Consider the following 6,212-nt stretch of genomic DNA (forward strand, 5'->3'; position numbering starts at 1 on the left):
CCACACAAACCACAGCCTTCTAGTTTGAGACCAGACGTACTGAATGGTGCTCAGCTGCCACTACTGAACACTCTGACCAGAGACACAAGAGAAATTTTGTAGACCAAAACTCTAATTCATAGAATTAGTTCAGAATTGCTAAACTGACAGAGACTGGAGAAAGCCCCCGTCTTCGTTATCTAATGCTGGTAAAACACAGTGATCACAAGTGGGTGTTTTGTTTTTTTGAATTTTCCTCCCTCCCTACCCCTTAGTCATCATAGATTATTTCCTTTATTAGGAAAACCTTTTCTTAACCTTTCACAGCCTTGGTCAAATACAATATTTTCCCTCTGTGATCAACCAGTTCCACTCAGCAAAATGCTCTCCAGGCTCATCCATGCGGAGAGATGCTTCTCAGACTGGTGGCGCTTCTCTGAAGTTCCCATTGTGTGTAAGTATGGTTAGCCATTCTTCTGTTGGTGGGCATCTAGGCGGTCTCCATCCTTTTCAGGTGTGTCTTGTAGACAGCAGATTGAAGGATCCTGTTTTCTTATGCATTCTGCTCTCTCTGTCTCTTGACGGTGCATTTAATCCAATTATAGTCAGTATAATTCTCAGTAGGTATAAATTGATTTGCTGCTATTTTGTGTGGTACTGCTGGTTACTTTGCTCTGTGTTCATTTTGTTTGTGGGGTTTCTTTTATTCCTGTAGTGTTTATATTTACCAAGTCTTTCTCGTTTTACTTGTTTTTTCCATTGGCAGTGAAGTGTTTTAACCACAGTGCAGCCAGGGTTCCTTAGAGTCTATTTCAGCGACTCTCCACCCTAAATCGAGTGGTTCTCAGCCCTCTGATGCTCACTAGAAGAGCCTGAGAACTTAAAACAACCAAACACTATTGCCCAGGCTTCATTTCAGACTAGTTCAGTCCGAGTGTTTTCAGGTCAATGTTTTAAATATTTCTGTAGACAAGTCTAAGGAGCCTTGGTGGCATAGTGGGTTAATCTTTGAGCTGCTAACCACAAGGTCAGTGGTTCAAACCTACCAGCTGCTCCACAGGAGACATAAGAGGCTCTCTACTCCCATAAAAATTTAGTTTTGGAGACTCTAAGAGCAGTCTGACTTTGTTCTGTAGGGTCACTACAGGTCACTGTGGATCACAAGTGACTCCATGACAGTAAGTTTGTTTTTCCTAGAGGACTCTAATATGTTTTTTCCTAGAGGACTCTAATATGTTTTTTTCCTAGAGGACTCTAATATGTTTTTTTCCTAGAGGATTCTAATATGTTTTTTCCTAAAGGATTCTAATATGTTTTTTCCTAAAGGATTCTAATATGTTTTTTCCTAGAGGATTCTAATGTATTTTCTAGAGAATTCTAATATGTTTTTTTCCTAGAGGATTCTAATATGTTTTTTCTAGAGGATTCTAATATGGTTTTTTTCTAGAAGATTCAAATGATTTTTTCCTAGAGGATTCTAATATGTAGCCAAGAAAGAGAACCACTGAGCTCATGGATGTTAAGGGAAGATGGTATAAAACTTACCTTGTTGTGGTTGTGTTGAAATGCCTTCGACTCGATTCTGACTCATTACGACCCTGTATAGGATTTCCAAGGAGCGGCTGGTGAATTTAACTGCCGACCTTGTGGTTCAAACCGACTTTGTGGTCCAGCGTACTATCCCACAGCGCCTCACCAGGCTCCAACCTTGTGTTTAGTGTAACCCAATGCTTAACCTGTGGCCCCACCAGGTTTCCACAAAAAGGCAAATTGAAATCCTTAGAAAGAGAACATCACGTTTTTTTGAAAACTCCTTCTTTTGACCTCTCCTTACAGAAGTGAGAAGACAACTGTAAAGGCATGTGACAGGTGAAAGGCACAGGGTTACTATGGGTTCCTGTGAGATTTGTTGTGGTTAAGTGCCCTCGAGTTGGCTCCGACCCATAGTGGCCCTGTATAGGGTTTACAAGAAGCGGCTGGTGAGCTTGAACCACTGACCTTGTGGTTCCAGCTGATCTTGCAGTCTAGTGCATTAACCCGCAGTGCAACCCCGGGAGTCCTGTGAGACTGGAAATCAGGAAAACCAAGGCTAGCCCAAAGAGGAGGAGTCAGAGTCAGGACTCCTACAAGAGTTAGCCTGGGCAAAGTGATGGGATAGGGAAGAAATGAGGCTGTCATCACATAAGGGTGGGCCCAAAATGAGCATTCTGGCAGTGCCTTCTGATTGTTTCTAAGATCAAAATTATGTTCTGGATTGTTGGGAGCAATTTGAGCTGAAGGTCCCAGATTTGGGGGCTAGTTTAACCAAAGGATTGCAACTGAACAGTTGTGGTCCAGAAAATCGGGCTGCTTCCAGGTCAACTTGCCCCCCTGAAGAACGTGCAGGGCTGTTTCAGAGGACAGGGTTATTGCAAGGATTTTTCCTTGTATAACCTTCAGTTCAAGTCTGCAAAAACATCTTGCCCTATCTCTGTCTCCTTAGCAACTACAAGTTACATTGTTCTGATAAAGTCCCACTTACTGCATGCATCAATAACACCAGATGTTTTTCTTTTCCCTGCCCCCAAACCTCCTTAGATTTGTGTATATAATAAACATACTGGACCTAAGTCGGAGTCACAGGATCTCCATCAGAGTGCTGTGTCCCACCTGGTCCCAACTTATTTCATTTTGTGTCTTGTGTCTTCCTTTTTTTCCAATCTCCCGTCACTCCTACTTGGGTTTAACTTCTCCATGTGAGTCGCAGAGTATAGCCACTTGTCGAACCTGGCACTGGACAGTTATGGAATTAGTTAGGATAATTTTTTGCATTGATGTTGCCTTTGGGGGAAGAAACAAGCCCAAACAAACATCAAAGTTAGAAAATGTTGATTGATTTACTTTTTCTTGTGCCTAACGCTGGGCTCTGGAGTCCTGGTGTGGCACTGTGGGTTAATGCACCAGACTGAAAAGTTGTTTGAACTACAAGGTTGGTGGTTCAAGCTCACCAGCTGCTTCCCATAGAGGGTGGCTATGGGTTGGAATCGACTTGACAGCACTTAACAACAACAACAACAACAACAACAACAACACTGGGCTCTAGTGTAGATTCTAAATCTGTACGTGGTCATGAAAATTCCATCTGAAGAATGGGACATTAGAGGCTTTCTGCTTCAAGCTTGTTTTTTGAGCATGAGAACTTGAATTAAAAACTGCAGAGTTTAGAAGTGATCATGAAGCCCACTTGGGCCTTTTTACATTAATACAACATGAAGCAGTAATTTCTTTTGCATGCTGTACATAGTATATTTTCAGAGGCAAGACTAAGGCAAGATGTTAAATGTTTAAAATTGATTGCCACCTGAATTTGTTATTATTCTTAAGGGCCATTTCAACCTTTACAGAAATCAATGAAATTAGACATATTCTTATTAAATATAATTATGAAAGCTACATGCTGGGTACCATTGTTGTTATTGTTGGTTAATGTCGCCGAGTTGGTTCCAACTCATAACAACCCTGTGTAGGGTTTCTGAGAAGTGGCTGGTGGGCTTGAACAGCTGACCTCGTGGTTAGCAGTCCAGTGCTTATCCTATAGCACGACACCATAAAGGATAAGAAATGAAGAGCTCATTGTTGTTGTTGTTGTTAGGTGCCATTGAGTCGGTACCGACTCACAGCAACCTTACGCACAGCAGAATGAAACACTGCCTGATCCTGGACCAACTCACTGTCACTGCGACGCTTGAGCCCATTGATGCTGCCACTTGTCCAATCCATCTCACTGGGGGTCTTCCTCTTCTTTTTCTCTGACCCTCAACCCTACCAAACATGATATCTTTCTTCAGCAACTAGTCCCTCCTGAAAATATGTCCGAAGTATGAGAGACATATTTTGGCCATCCTGGCCTCCAAGGAGCACTCTGGCTGCACTTCTTCCAAAACAGATCTGTTGGTTCTTTTGGCAGCCCATGGCACTTTCAATATTCTCCTCTAACACCATAATTCAAAAGCATCAGTTCTTTTATGGTCTTCCTTATTCACTGTCCAGCTTTCGCATGCATATGAGGTTATTGAAAATACCATGGCTTGGGTCAGGTGCACCTTAGTCCTCAAGATGACATCGCTGCTCTTCAACACTTTAAAAAGGTCTTGTGCAGCAGATTTGCCTAATGCAATATGTCGTTTGATTTCTTGACTGCTGCTTCTTTGAGCGTTGATGGCTGATCCAAGAAGAATGAAGTCCTTGACAACTTCAATCTTTTCTCCACTGAAAAGAATATTGTTTATTGCACCAGTGGTGGACAGGTTTCAGATGAGCTTCCAGATAAAGACAGACTAGGAAGAAGAAGTGATGAAGTACTTCCGAATATTTAGTCACTGAAAACTTTATGAATAGCAGAGAAGAACTCGTAGGCCCTGTATTATGGCATTTATTAAAGGATGGATTTAAAAACTATATTTTGTTATTGTTTTGGTGGTTCTTGTAGGTAGTTGGGTACCACTGAGTCAGTTCTAACTCATAGTGACCCTGTATATAACTTCCAAGACTGTAAACCTTTACAGGAGCAGAACACCTCATCTTCCTTCTGTGGAGAAACTGGTGGATTTGAACTGCTGACCTTGAGGTTAACAGCCCAGCTAGTAATCCACTATACTCCCAGGGCTCCTTGATTATTTTGGTTAAAGTTCACAAAGTAAGTTAGGGACCAATTTGGCAATTTCCACACAAACTCTTCAGTGATGTTAGATCCATTGTTCACAGTGTGTTAGCTTTCCCTTTACTTGTCTTCTGGGTGCTTCATTTCCAGAATTGTAGCTGCCCAGGAGCTCTGGGAGCGTAGTGGTTACAAATCGGGCTGCAAACCTCAAGGTCAGCAGTTCGAAACTACCAGCTGTTCCACAGGAGAAAGATGAGGCTTTCTGCTCCTATAAAGAGTTACAGCCTCGGAAACCCTGTACAGCGTCACTGTGGGTCAGAACCGACACCGCGGCACATAACCACCACCACCAGCTGCCCTGCCTCCTTACCAACTCATCTTTGCTTTAGAGTAAATTGTTGTTATGTGCGGTGGAGTCGGTTCCGACTCATAGCGACCCTGTACAGGGTTTCCGAGGCTGTAAATCTTTATAGGAGCAGAAAGCCTCATCCTTCTCCCAGGGAACAGGTGGTAGTTTTGAACTGCTGACCTTGTGGTTCGCAGCCCGATTCGTAACCACTACACCCAGAGCTCCTTAAATGCTGGCCCCTTAATCTTTGACAGATGGGTTTTTAATAGAGCCCCATTCTCACAGCGACCACTCTGTTATTTCTCAAAAAGATGATCTCAGGGGACAGTTTGGGTCAAGTTTTCAAGTGTGTCTCATGACGATAGTCTTCTAGTCTGAACTCCTCCAGTTAGTCCGACCTTTGTGAAGGATTTGAGTTTTGTTGTACATTTTCCTTCCAGGACCGTCTATTGTGACCCTGGTGAGACAGTGTGTGGTAGGGGCCAGGAGCCATCTAGTTCTGGTCCCAGGGGAGAGGAGGCCATGGTCTCGTCCTGCAGACTTGGTCCTTCTCTGAGATTTTGGTTTCTTTCTTACAGTTTGCCTGACCTGATGAGCAGAGACCAATCACTGTATCGTAGATGGCCTCTCACCAGCTTTTAAGACCCGATGTGCTGCTCACTCTACTAGGATGCAGAACAGGGACTTTGTGAACTCATTTTTATGGCAAATGACAGAGTTGAAAGGACAGATTTTTTGGTGTGTAAAAATAAAGGGCTGAAAATTAAAGGTAGCTATGGAGCTTCTAGATGAGTTATAACTGACGTGTGATAGGGCAGAGGTAGTGGATGGTAAAGAAAGATCCCATCGAGGTGCCGACATCAGGAAAGTCTTCTGTGTCTGAGTTACGCCTTGGAGCTGTGCCCTGGAGTGCAAAGGTTCCAGATGGGGCACTGCAGACAAGCAGGACTCTGCAGGCCACTGTGCTGATAGTGACGGTCCGGAATGCATGAGAATGCATGACTGACTGCCAACCCTGCTAGTCACAGGACTGGGGGGGTGGGGTGCCTCAGGGAGCACTCTAGCATGTCCCAGAGCAGACTGTCTGTTTGAGACAACAGGCGGATGTCCTCTGAGGCTGTGTTCTGTAGAACCGGAGTGGTCCACCAGGGAATGCACAGAAATGCACATTTTAGGAAAAGAAGCAGGAGAGATATTAGGGCATTGTTCAGAATGTAGGTCAGTGAGCAAGTGGACCCATGAACT

The sequence above is a fragment of the Chrysochloris asiatica genome, unplaced genomic scaffold (genome assembly GCF_000296735.1).
Source record: "Chrysochloris asiatica unplaced genomic scaffold, ChrAsi1.0 scaffold00005, whole genome shotgun sequence".
NCBI classification, from domain to species: domain Eukaryota; kingdom Metazoa; phylum Chordata; class Mammalia; order Afrosoricida; family Chrysochloridae; genus Chrysochloris; species Chrysochloris asiatica.